Below are 13,495 nucleotides of genomic sequence, written 5' to 3'. Positions count from 1 at the left end.
GGCTTTCTTATTTGTTTTCCTTTGTGCGTTTCGCACCCTTTTGCCTTGCATCATGTCCAATGCATAGCGTGCAGGCTGGTTGAATTCTTGAACCTACTCAGCCTGCCTCGTGACAATAGCGAAATTCGCAAGAAATGTTTAAAATAACTGGGGAATTTAGTTTTTGACACATCTTCTCTATGTAAGTATTTATATTTAGAACTCTCCTGTTTCTCAGAATTTCTGTCTCAGTGCAAAAGGCAAACTATCAATTATGTCAGTGACAATGGGGTTGATTTACTAAAGGCGAATGGACTCTGCACATTGCAAGTGCAGTTGCATTCTGCAAAAGAAATCTGCTCCAGAGCTTAGTAAATGAGAAGAAGCTCTGCTGACTTCCATCATCCAATCACATGCAAGCAAAAATGCTGCTAATTTTATTCCTACTATTTCCACATTTGTTTGGGCATTTGCATTGTCAACAAGTGATCAATCTCTGCGAAATGGACAATTTCTGGCAGCACATATATATATACCTGCAATCTGCAGCTTACACAACACTATGTGATATTTGTCCTGACAGACAGGCCATCTTAGATCAGACATGTCTCTGGCACTGCCCTGGCTCAATAAGCAATGCTCTGCTTTTCATTGTTACCCAAATACCTTTATTTAGCTGCCTTATCAGCCCACGATAAGAAGCAAAATGTAGAATGTTTACACTTATCGGCCTTTTCCACAAGACCTTCCAGGACATACACCAAAGAACCTGACTAAATGTATGTGAAATGTAAATAATATTAGCTGATGAATGAGATGTGGAAAGCAACAGCTATAAAATAGATAAAGTGTACAAATATGATTGTTCCCTGTGCTTGAACACTCACATAATCCAACTATGCATGTTAAATTGGACCTGTCAGTATACTGTGCATTGAAAAAGTATTCATCCCCCTTGAAATTGCAACCAAAAACGTACATGTATTTTATTGGGATTTTATGTGATAGACCAACATATAATTGTGTAGTGGAAGGAAAATGATAAATGTTTTTTTTTCACGTTTTTTTCAAATAAATTTGTGAAAAGTGTGGCGTGCATTTGTATTCAGCCCCCTTTACTCTGATACCCCTAACTAAAATCTGGTGGAACCAATTGCCTTCAGAAGTCACCTAATTTGTAAATTGTGTGGTTTAATCTCCGTATAAATACAGCTGTGAAGCCCTCAGAGGTTTGTTGGAGAACTTAGTGAACAAACAGCATCACGTAGGCCAAGGAACACACCAGACAGGTCAGGGATAAATTTGTTGAGAAGTGTAAAGCAGGTTAGGTTATAAAAAATATCCCAAGCTTTGAACATCTCACGGAGCACTGTTCAATCCATCATCTGAAAATGGTAAAGAGTATGGCACAACTGCAAAGCTACCAAGACATGGCTGTCCACCTAAACTGACAGGCCGGGCAATGAGAGCATTAATCAGAGAAGCAGCCAAGAGGCCCATGGTAACTCTGGAGGAGCAGCAGAGATCTACAGATCAGGTGGGAGAATCTGTCCACAGGACAACTATTAGTCATGCTCTCCACAAATCTGGCCTTTATGGAAGAGTGGGAAGAAGAAAACCATTGTTGAAAGAAAGCCATAAGAAGTTGTGTTTGTAGTTTGCGAGAAGCCATGTGGAGGACACAGCAAATATGTGGAAGAAGGTGCTCTGGTCAGATGAGACCAAAATGTAACCTTTTGGCCTAAAAGCAAAGGTGCTTAGGGTAAAGGTGATGGACTGGCCAAGCATGTCTCCAGACCTAAACCCTATTGAGCATCTGTAGGGAAGAAGGTGGAAGAGTTCAAGGTCTCTAACAACCACCAGCTCCGTGATGTCATCATGGAGGGGTGGAAGAGGAATCCAGTGGCATCTTGTGAAGCTCTGATGAACTCCATGCCCAAGAGGGTTAAGGCAGTGCAGGAAAATATTGGTGGCCACACAAAATATTGACACTTTGGGCCCAACTTGAACATTTTCACTTAAGGGTGTACTCACTTTTGTTGCCAGCGGTTAATGGCACATTAATGGCTATGTGTTGAGTTATTTTGATGGGACAGCAAATTTACACTGTTATACAAGCTGTACACTCACTACTTTACATTGTAGCAAAGTATCATTTCTTCAGTGTTGTCACATGAAAAGATAGAATAAAATATTTACAAAAATGTGAGCGGTGCACTTACTTTTGTGAGATACTGTAGGTTGGACTTGATGGACTTGTTCCCTTTTAGAACACTTTTAGGGCTTGTTCACAGTACCCAGTACGCTCTGTGTTAGTGCCCTCTCTGTGCCAGCAGTGAGAGCGGTGCCTTGTGTTTTTAAAATGCAAGGCACTATTTACCTTTTCCTTTTCTTAACCTCCCTGGCGGTATACCCGAGTCTGGCTCGGGGTGGATTTTTCATACCAAAAGCGGTATCCCCGAGCCAGACTCGGGCTTGCATCGCAGAATCCAGGAAGAGTTTACTTACCTTGTCCCCTGGTTCCTGCGATGTCTCTCCGCTGTGATCGGCGAGCCGCTGTGTCTCGCTCGATTCACAGTGCCGAGCTCCGTTCCCTGCGAGCGTTGCGACGCACGGGGACGGAGTTCGGCGGTAAATTCAAAAGTGAAACACACAGTACAGATACAGTATACTGTAATCTTACAGATTACAGTACTGTATCAAATAATGACACATCCCCTTTGTCCCTAGTGGTCTGCCCAGTGTCCTGCATGCAGTTTTATATATATAAAACTGTTCTTTCTGCCAGGAAACTGGGGATTGTCCATAGCAGCCAAAACTGTCTCTTTACTTTAAAAGTGGTTTTAGACCAGCTAGAAAAAAGGATAATAAATTATAATCACTTGCAGAATTGAGCAATAGTGATTTGTGAGGAGATCCGTCATCAAACACTAAAAGTAACAAAAGCTACAATTCTGCAACTGAGCAAATTTCAGTGTTTTTGATTTGATTACATTATTATATAATTTTTATTATTATTATATTATTATTTGTTATAATTATTTATAGTTATTTATTATATTATAATTTTTTATTTCGTTTTTCAAACTTTATCATACCCGGGATATCTACTAGACTCTTGTTTGGACAGATTTAAGTGAACTATTCCTAAGAATTACAGGCCTACAATATAAAACGCCAAATTTCTGTGCAAAATAATGGTACCGCTTTCAGCACCTAAAATCTGAAATAATCATACCGCCAGGGAGGTTAACGTAATTCTAAAGGCTGAAAAAACCTTCAGTATTCAGCTCCCCTCACAGCCCCTTCTAATACTTACCCAAGCCCGATCCAGCAAAGTGCATAGGAGTAGCTGCTCTTCCTGGTCTCCACCTCATCATTGGCTGAGAGGGAGCAGCCATTGGCTCCCACTGCGGTCAATCACAGCCAGTGGGGATGGAGCGGAAGCAGGGCCGAGCCTGATTCTGTGTCTTATGGACATACAATGTAGATATTTGCCAGCACACTGTGGATCAACAAGGTAGCGTCCAAATGGATTTTATTGCATGATCACAACACAGAGCAGTGCAATGGTTCGGAGCCACGTAGGACTCTTTTGCCTGACGAAGGGGTCCTGCGTGGCTCTGAAACGTTGCACTGCTCTGTGTTGTGATCATGCAATAAAATCCGTTTGGATGCTACCTTGTTGATGCATGGTGTGCTGGCTACTATATACATTGTGACTTTTTGAACCAGTTCCCAGCTGGTTGTTGCTGCAGCACCCAAACCTTTAGAGCTATATCCAGGAACGTGTGAGATGGGAATATGGAGTACTACTTATGGACACAAAGAGCAGGGTTCAGGAGTGAGCACGCACGAGTGCCCATAGCAAGTGGCTTTCTATAGGGGCACTCTGAGAAGAGGAAGAGCCAAGAGCTGCAGTGGTGGACCGCTCAAGCTAGCTCCAATGCTTTGTGGAAAATTTAGGTTCATCTGCATTTTTCCACAACACACTGAAACCTGTGTAGCCCCCTGGAGTGTAGGCAGGGTTGCTCCTCACAAATTTACTTGCCAGGAGTAGTTATCCCGGTTGATTGTTGGAGATCTATTGATTTCTCCGTATGTTTGGCCTTGTTGCACTTTTCTCTTCTACCACTAGGTGGCTGGGAACTTGGTGGTACTAGATATGAGAAGGGCAACCCAAGGTCAGGTTATGGGGTATCTCAGCCAATGTGCAGGGGTTTTCTTGGATCCCATGGCCTGCTGGGAGAGCCTATATATTTGGGTGGAGTCAGGCGATTTATGTTCTGTGCCACCTGGACGGCTATCTGGATGGAGGTGTGTTGTATTGCCCGGGCTGCTAGACCATAGACTGGGCCTATCCTGGGCACATCTGGCTGCTAGGTTGTCTGAGGGCCTATCCAGAAGCAAGAGAGCAGCGCAGGGTTGGGATTGCGGCTTGCAGTCCAACCAGAGTTGACGGTTCTGCTAGATGGAGAATCTGTCAGTGGTCAGAGGTAGAGGGGAAGCTGTCGCCACTAAGGGACTATCCACCTTATTAACAGGGACCACAGTGAGTAACTGAAGCAAGTACCGGAGCAGTATTCTCACTGAATGGCACATTGGAGAATCGAGAAACTTCAGGTGGTAATCAAGCCAGGGACCCAGCCAGCGGAGGTGACGCTTGCAGAGCAGCCGTGTGTGTCAAGCCAGAGACCGAACAGGCCAGTGGGGTGAAGCTTGAGAAGTATTTGGAGTGCCAAGCTAGGGACCCAGCAGAGAGGCGGGGATGACGCTTGAGGAAGATACCACCGTGAAGATTGCAGGAGCTTAAGGGATTCAGTGGCAGTGAATCAGTGGGTCTGGTGAGAGACTGGGAGCTCAGTGTGCTGAAGAACTACAAGGAGAAGTTGTAGAGAAGGCAAAAGAACTGTTACGCTTTTTGTTAGGAACTGCTGAAAACTATTGCCATAGGAGACAGAATTCCTGCATGTGCAGATGTGGCGTCTTGCTGGAGGCCTTTCCCTGCCCGGCTGTCTTCCTACTGAAGTCCCGGAGTGTGCTAATTGAACTTGCAACTACTTAAGGGTGTCCTGGCCCAAGCCCTGTTTCCCCCAAAAAGTTTGTAAGAAAAATAAACATCTCTTTTGCATTCAAAAAGTGTCTGGAGCCCAATAACTTTATCCACCTTGCACCCACTATGCCTCACAATCCACCATATACAGAAAGAAGTCAGCTATCTCTGGCCCTGTAGGTTCTCATCAGACTGAAGGGGGCCGGAGACCTTGCTACACCTGAAAGCAGCAGTAAAACGTGAACAGGTCCCATAGAAAACTCTTACGGTGACTGCCATTGATCAAGTGCAGAAAAACGCCTGACGAAACGCAAAGCAGGACTCTGAAATATCATGTACGCTTCTCCACCACTGAAGTCGATGGGAATTTGCTGAGTTTGACATGTGTTTCAAAATGGGAAAACAAAGCCCATGTTCACAAGCACTTACAGTGGTCTGGTCTTTATATTGTTTTTTAAAACTTTTTCGAGATCTGAAACATATGTTAGAAAACTAATTACCGGCTTTCTTATTTGTTTTCCTTTGTGCGTTTCGCACCCTTTTGCCTTGCATCATGTCCAATGCATAGCGTGCAGGCTGGTTGAATTCATGAACCTACTCAGCCTGCCTCGTGACAATAGCGAAATTCGCAAGAAATGTTTAAAATAACTGGGGAATTTAGTTTTTGACACATCTTCTCTATGTAAGTATTTATATTTAGAACTCTCCTGTTTCTCAGAATTTCTGTCTCAGTGCAAAAGGCAAACTATCAATTATGTCAGTGACAATGGGGTTGATTTACTAAAGGCGAATGGACTCTGCACATTGCAAGTGCAGTTGCATTCTGCAAAAGAAATTTGCTCCAGAGCTTAGTAAATGAGAAGAAGCTCTGCTGACTTCTATCATCCAATCACATGCAAGCAAAAATGCTGCTAATTTTATTCCTACTATTTCCACATTTGTTTGGGCATTTGCATTGTCAACAAGTGATCAATCTCTGGGAAATGGACAATTTCTGGCAGCACATATATATATACCTGCAATCTGCAGCTTACACAACACTATGTGATATTTGTCCTGACAGACAGGCCATCTTAGATCAGACATGTCTCTGGCACTGCCCTGGCTCAATAAGCAATGCTCTGCTTTTCATTGTTACCCAAATACCTTTATTTATCTGCCTTATCAGCCCACGATAAGAAGCAAAATGTAGAATGTTTACACTTATCGGCCTTTTCCACAAGACCTTCCAGGACATACACCAAAGAACCCGGCTAAATGTATGTGAAATATAAATAATATTAGTTGATGAATGAGATGTGGAAAGCAACAGCTATAAAATAGATAAAGTGTACAAATATGATTGTTCCCTGTGCTTGAACACTCACATAATCCAACTATGCGTGTTAAATTGGACCTGTCAGTATACTGTGCATTGAAAAAGTATTCCTCCCCCTTGAAATTAAAACCAAAAACGTACATGTATTTGATTGGGATTTTATGTGATAGACCAACATATAATTGTGAAGTGGAAGGAAAGTGATAAATGTTTTTTTTTTCAAATAAATACGTGAAAAGTGTGTCGTGCATTTGTATTCAGCCCCCTTTACTCTGATACCCCTAACTAAAATCTGGTGGAACCAATTGCCTTCAGAAGTCACCTAATTCGTAAATTGTGTGATTTAATCTCCGTATAAATACAGCTGTGAAGCCCTCAGAGGTTTGTTGGAGAACCTTAGTGAACAAACAGCATCACGTAGGCCAAGGAACTCACCAGACAGGTCAGGGATAAAGTTGTGGAGAAGTTTAAAGCAGGGTTAGGTTATAAAAAAATATCCCAAGCTTTGAACATCTCACAGAGCACTGTTCAATCCATCATCCGAAAATGAAAAGAGTATGGCACAACTGCAAACCTACCAAGACATGGCCGTCCACCTAAACTGACAGGCCGGGCAAGGAGAGCATTAATCAGAGAAGCAGCCAAGAGGCCCATGGTAACTCTGGAGGAGCTGCGGAGATCCACAGCTCAGGTGGGAGAATCTGTCCACAGGACAATTAGTCATGCACTCCACAAATCTGGCCTTTATGGAAGAGTGGGAAGAAGAAAGACATTGTTGAAAGAAAGCCATAAGAAGTTGTGTTTGTAGTTTGCGAGAAGGCATGTGGGGGACACAGCAAATATGTGGAAGAAGGTGCTCTGATCAGATGAGACCAAAATGTAACTTTTTGGCCTAAAAGCAAAGGTGCTTAGGGTAAAGGTGATGGACTGGCCAAGCATGTCTCCAGACCTAAACCCTATTGAGCATCTGTGGGGCATCCTCAAACAGAAGGTGGAAGAGTGCAAGGTCTCTAACAACCACCAGCTCCATGATGTCATCATGGAGGAGTGGAAGAGGACTCCAGTGGCAACTTGTGAAGCTCTGGTGAACTCCATGTCCAAGAGGGTTAAGGCAGTGCTGGAAAATAATGGTGGCCACACAAAATATTGACACTATGGGCCCAACTTGAACATTTTCACTTAAGGGTGTACTCACTTTTGTTGCCAGCGGTTAATGGCACATTAATAGCTATGTGTTGAGTAATTTTGAAGGGACAGCAAATTTACACTGTTATACAAGCTGTACACTCACTACTTTACATTGCAGCAAAGTATCATTTCTTCAGTGTTGTCACATGAAAAGATAGAATAAAATATTTACAAAAATGTGAGCGGTGCACTCACTTTTGTGAGATACTGTAGGTTGGACTTGATGGACTTGTTCCCTTTTAGAACACTTTTAGGGCTTGTTCACAGTACCCAGTACGCTCTGTGTTAGTGCCCTCTCTGTGCCAGCAGTTGGAGCGGTGCCTTGTGTTTTTAAAATGCAAGGCACTATTTACCTTTTCCTTTTCTTAAAGTAATTCTGAAGGCTGAAAAAACCTTCAGTATTCAGCTCACCTCACAGCCCCTTCTAATACTTACCCAAGCCCGATCCAGCAAAGTTCATAAGAGTAGCTGCTCTCCCTGGTCTCCACCTCATCATTGGCTGAGAGGGAGCAGCCATTGGCTCCCACTGCGGTCAATCACAGCCAGTGGGGATGGAGCGGAAGCAGGGCCAAGCCTGATTCTGTGTCTTATGGACATACAATGTAGATATTTGCCAGCACACTGTGGATCAAAAAGGTAGCATCCAAACGGATTTTATTGCATGATCACAACACAGAGCAGTCCAACGGTTCGGAGCCACATAGGAATCTTATGCCTGACGAAGGGGTCCTGCGTGGCTCTGAAACGTTGCACTGCTCTGTGTTGTGATCATGCAATAAAATCCATTTGGATGCTACCTTGTTGATGCATGGTGTGCTGGCTACTATATACATTGTGACTTTTTGAACCAGTTCCCAGCTGGTTGTTGCTGCAGCACCCAAACCTTTAGAGCTATATCCAGGAACGTGTGCGATGGGAATATGGAGTACTACTTATGGACACAAAGAGCAGGGTTCAGGAGTGAGCACGCACGAGTGCCCATAGCAAGTGGCTTTCTATAGGGGCACTCGGAGAAAAGGAGGAGCCAAGAGCTGCAGTGGTGGACCGCTCAAGCTAGCTCCAATGCTTTGTGGAAAATTTACGTTCATCTGCGTTTTTCCACAACACACTGAAACCTGTGTAGCCCCCTGGAGTGTAGGCAGGGTTGCTCCTCACAAATTTACTTGCCAGGAGTAGTTATCCTGGTTGATTGTTAGAGATCTATTGATTTCTCCGTATGTTTGGCCTTGTTGCACTTTTCTCTTCTACCACTAGGTGGCTGGGAACTTGGTGGTACTAGATATGAGAAGGGCAACCCAAGGTCGGGTTATGGGGTATCTCAGCCAATGGGCAGGGGTTTTCTTGGATCCCTTGGCCTGCTGGGAGAGCCTATATATTTGGGTGGAGTCAGGTAATTTATGTTTTATGCCACCTGGACGGCTATCTGGATGGAGGTGTGTTGTATTGCCCGGGCTGCTAGACCAGAGACTGGGCCTATCCTGGGCACATCTGGCTGCTAGGTTGTCTGAGGGCCTATCCAGAAGCAAGAGAGCAGCGCAGGGTTGGGATTGCAGCTTGCAGTCCAAACAGAGTTGACGGTTCAGCTAGACGGAGAATCTGTCAGTGGTCAGAGGTAGAGGGGAAGCTGTCGCCACTAAGGGACTATCCACCTTATTAACAGGGACCACAGTGAGTAACTGAAGCAAGTACCGGAGCAGTATTCTCACTGAATGGCACATTGGAGAATCGAGAAACCTCAGGTGGTAATCAAGCCAGGGACCCAGCCAGCGGAGGTGACGCTTGCAGAGCAGCCGTGTGTGTCAAGCCAGAGACCGAACAGGCCAGTGGGGTGAAGCTTGAGAAGTATTTGGAGTGCCAAGCTAGGGACCCAGCAGAGAGGCGGGGGTGACGCTTGAGGAAGATACCACCGTGAAGATTTCAGGAGCTTAAGGGATTCAGTGGCAGTGAATCAGTGGGTCTAGTGAGAAGACTATTGCCATAGGAGACAGCATTCCTGCACGTGCAGATGTGGCGTCTTGCTGGAGGCCTTTCCCTGCCCGGCTGTCTTCCTATTGAAGTTTCGGAGTCTGCTAATTGAACTTGCAACTACTTAAGGGTGTCCTGGCCCTAGCCCTCTTTCCCCCAAAAAGTTTGTAAGAGAAATAAACATCTCTTTTGCATTCAAGAAGTGTCTGGCGCCCAATAACTTTATCCACCTTGCACCCACTATGCCTCACAATCCATCATATACAGAAAGATGTCAGCTATCTCTGGCCCTGTAGGTTCTCATCAGATTGAAGGGGGCCGGAGACCTTGCTACACCTGAAAGCAGCAGTAAAACGTGAACAGGTCCCATAGAAAATTCTTACGGTGACTGCCATTGATCAAGTGCAGAAAAACGCCTGACGAAACGCAAAGCAGGACTTTGAAATGTCATGTACACTTCTCCACCACTGAAGTCGATGGGAATTTGCTGAGTTTGACATGTGTTTCAAAATGGGAAAACAACGCCCATGTTCACAAGCACTTACAGTGGTCTGGTCTTTATATTGTTTTTTAAAACTTTTTCGAGATCTGAAACATATGTTAGAAAACTAATTACCGGCTTTCCTATTTGTTTTCCTTTGTGCGTTTCTCACCCTTCTGCCTTGCATCATGTCCAATGCATAGCGTGCAGGTTGGTTGAATTCTTGAACATACTAAAACTGAGTCAGCCTGCCTCGTGACAATAGCAAATTAGCAAGAAATGTTTAAAATAACTGGGGAATTTAGTTTTTGACACATCTTCTCTATGTAAGCATTTATATTTATCTCTCCTGTTTCTAAGAATTCCTATCTCAGTGCAAAAGGCAAACTATCAATTATGTTAGTGACAATGGGGTTGATTTACTAAAGAGGAATAGAGTATAAAGAAATAGTAGTGGTAAAAAAAGAGCACTTGGGGGTTTAACTAATCATTTATTTTGTATAATTCTCCTTTAAGGGAGAGTGGCAGGGGGTCTATCCTATGCCCACTTTTGCTAAAAGGTGTCCCTCGTTCCCATCTCAAAAAGTATGTATGACATATGTAATTGTACTGTCCCCCTTTTTATTGTAAAATGTTGTGTAAACTGTTGGCGCTAAATAAATCCTGTATAATAATATTAATAATATACTGTATAGAAGTCTGGATGAATAAACCTCCATCACATCACACTATAAAGCCACCGTATCACTTGTAATATTAAAAAGCAGGTGATTGTGCCTAGGCTGAGAGGTGCAGTCTGGGAGAATGATGTCATCAGTCTGCTGCAGGCAGGAGGAAGCAATTTCTTAGTCTCCTCTACCCCCAGTGATCAGACTGCAATATTTTTGCAATGTTTTTTGCTGAATCAGACAAAATTTGACCCATGGGGGCCCTGCAAGCACCACCACTGACCCAGGTGAAAATTTTTCAGTGGAACAGTGACTTCAAGCAACAGTTATCCCACCTGCTTGACGATGGGTGTGGAGATGGGAGTGTTAATCACCAAGGTAGCAGAGTTTCTGATGGTTGACTTTGCCAAGATTCCCATTTTCCATCACATGCCCAAACTACATAAGAATGTTACTACTATACAGGAGAGGCCGATAGTTGCAGGTATTGGCTCCCTGTTTGAAAAATTGGGCCAACGGATAGACCAATACCTGCAGCCATTGGTCACTAGGCTGCCGGGTTATATCAAGAATACCTCATCAGTACTGAAACATATACAGGAGGTAGAGTTGAAAAACGGTTACCAGTGACTTACATTAGATGTAAATTCGTTATACTTGTGTATTGCCCATGACCTTGCAATCAAAGCTCTCCAATACCATTTGACACAATATAGCTGTCAGGGCTGGGCTCAACCCTTCCTTCTCTGAGCTGGCCGCTCAGCTGTCGGCTAATTGCCAGCTCCTATCTCTCCACAGTCACTCAGCTGTTGATGATATCCTGCTCATCAGTCCTGCCTACTTAAGCCGTCTAGTCCAGAGCAGCTCTGCCTTCGCCTTGGTCAACATCACAGAGACTGTCTCCTGAATTCCTGTTAAAGACTTGCTTGGCTGACATCCCTTCTGGCTCCAGATCCTGCTTGCTGTTTTACTACGCTCATCTCCGGCTCCCTGATGTTTGGCTTGTCTGACTAACTGTTCCGATTCCTGAACTCTGGCTATGTTTTGACTACGTTTGTTCTATTTTCTTTTATTATTAAACAAGTGTGATTCATACTCTAACTGTACTTCTGTCTCGGTCTGATTTCATGGTTTCTGACAATAGTATGTATGCTGTAGCACTTAGAGAGTTTCTGGTTATGTCAGTTGATTTCCTCCTTACCCGCAATTATTTCATGTTCGACCGGATTTTTTACTTGCAGTGTAGGAGGGCTTCCATGGGGGCTCGTTTCTCACCTTCCTTGGTGAACCTGTACATGGGTTGGTGGGAGGAGAATTTTCTCTTCTCTGTTACCAACCCATGTGCAGGTTCTATCCTATGGTACGGTCGATACTTAGAGGATCTGCTCCTAATTTGGGACAGTTCCTCTCTTGATTGTGCCTCCTTTGTATCCTGGGTTAACGATAATTCCCTTAATTTGGAATTTCGTTCTGACAGCCATAATGATACTATACATTTTTTAGACATAACCTTAATGGAAGATGTTGTCCAGGGTATCGTAACTACCCATGCGTATTGCAAGGAGTGGACAATTTGCTACATTTGGCTTCAAGTTGTCATCTCACATACACCAACCGATTGATTGTGATAGGGCAGTTTACTAGGGCCAGACGCAACTGCTCTACTGAAGAAGCTTTTAATAAAGAATCTAATAGTATTACATCAAGGATTCAGTTACGGCAATATGACAAATCGAATGTTGCTAGAGCAGCCTGTCTGGCCTCAGAGAAAAATAGACATATACTTTTGGAGAATGCTGACTTAAGGAGAATTAAAACGAGTAAAGTTGACGTGAGTACCAGGAAGAGGAGTCGGGTTCGGTCCGGTTTGTTACCGCCTTCTCCTTGGAATTCAACGAAATTAAAAATATTATACAAAAACACTTACCTATACTCTCCATGGATAATGATTTGGCACCAATCATTACGACGGGCTGTAGATTTTCAAGCCGCCTTGCCAAAACATTAGGTAATATTCTGTCTCCCAGTCTCTGGCAGACACAAAAAAACCTGGCTTAGCACTGTGGGATCGTACATTTGTGGTAACAACACATGTCGCTTTTGCAGTAGACACTCAAGACAGCATAGGACAGTTGTTTCGCGTGCCACTGGATGAGAATTTTCCATCCGTGATTATATAAATTGTGGCACGGACAACGTAGTCTATCCTGTCGAGTGCAGCAAATGCAATAAACAATATGTAGGCTGTACTTCTCGACCAGTGATGGGGAACCTTGGCACCCCAGATGTTTTGGAACTACATTTCCCACGATGCTCAACTACACTGCAGAGTGCATGAGCATCATGGGAAATGTAGTTCCAAAACATGTGGGGTGCCAAGTTTCGCCATCCTTGTTCTAGACCATTAAGAGCAAGAGTTAGTGAACATTTCCATGGGGCATCTTATAACAGTGACAAAAATCGATCTAACGTATTCAAACATTTTAAGTATGAACATGGTGGGAATATGGCATCTTTTTTCCTTTATAGGTTTGGAAAGAGTTAAATTGTTTTCTTGTGGCGGGGATACACACCGCCAACTTTTGCTACGTGAGGTTTGGTGGATATTCAATCTCCAAACCAGAATAACCAAGGGAATGAATCACCGTTACGATGTAGGTCTGGTCCTCAAATAGCTTTCCCCTTCTTTTTTTGATGTATGTGTATATTACTATGCATATATTGTTTAAATATTTTCTGCAGATGTATTTTTCTTCTCTATTACATATATATCAACAAGGGATTATTCTATTTTATTTTACTAGGTGTTATATTAGGTATTACTTCCTACCCTCCTTCTGTCA

The 13,495-nt window shown here is 43.5% G+C and overlaps 1 protein-coding gene across 3 annotated transcripts in view; it reads right to left on the bottom strand.

Moving 5' to 3' along the window:
• Positions 1-13,495, bottom strand: part of LOC141126879 (P2Y purinoceptor 2-like) — a 133,294-nt gene that overhangs the window by 36,460 nt on the left and 83,339 nt on the right. The window contains exon 2 of one of the 3 annotated variants that reach the window (XM_073612914.1): positions 12,580-12,682. The exons of the other annotated variants lie outside the window; for them this stretch is intronic. The gene's annotated coding sequence lies outside the window, so the exon portion shown is untranslated. The remainder of the gene's footprint in view (positions 1-12,579; positions 12,683-13,495) is intronic. 3 annotated transcript variants of the gene reach the window in all.

Source organism: Aquarana catesbeiana, linkage group LG02 (genome assembly GCF_042186555.1).
Source record: "Aquarana catesbeiana isolate 2022-GZ linkage group LG02, ASM4218655v1, whole genome shotgun sequence".
Lineage (NCBI taxonomy): Eukaryota > Metazoa > Chordata > Amphibia > Anura > Ranidae > Aquarana > Aquarana catesbeiana.
The sequence above is the reverse complement of the archived record's forward strand: the minus strand, read 5'-3'. Positions and strand labels throughout refer to the sequence as shown.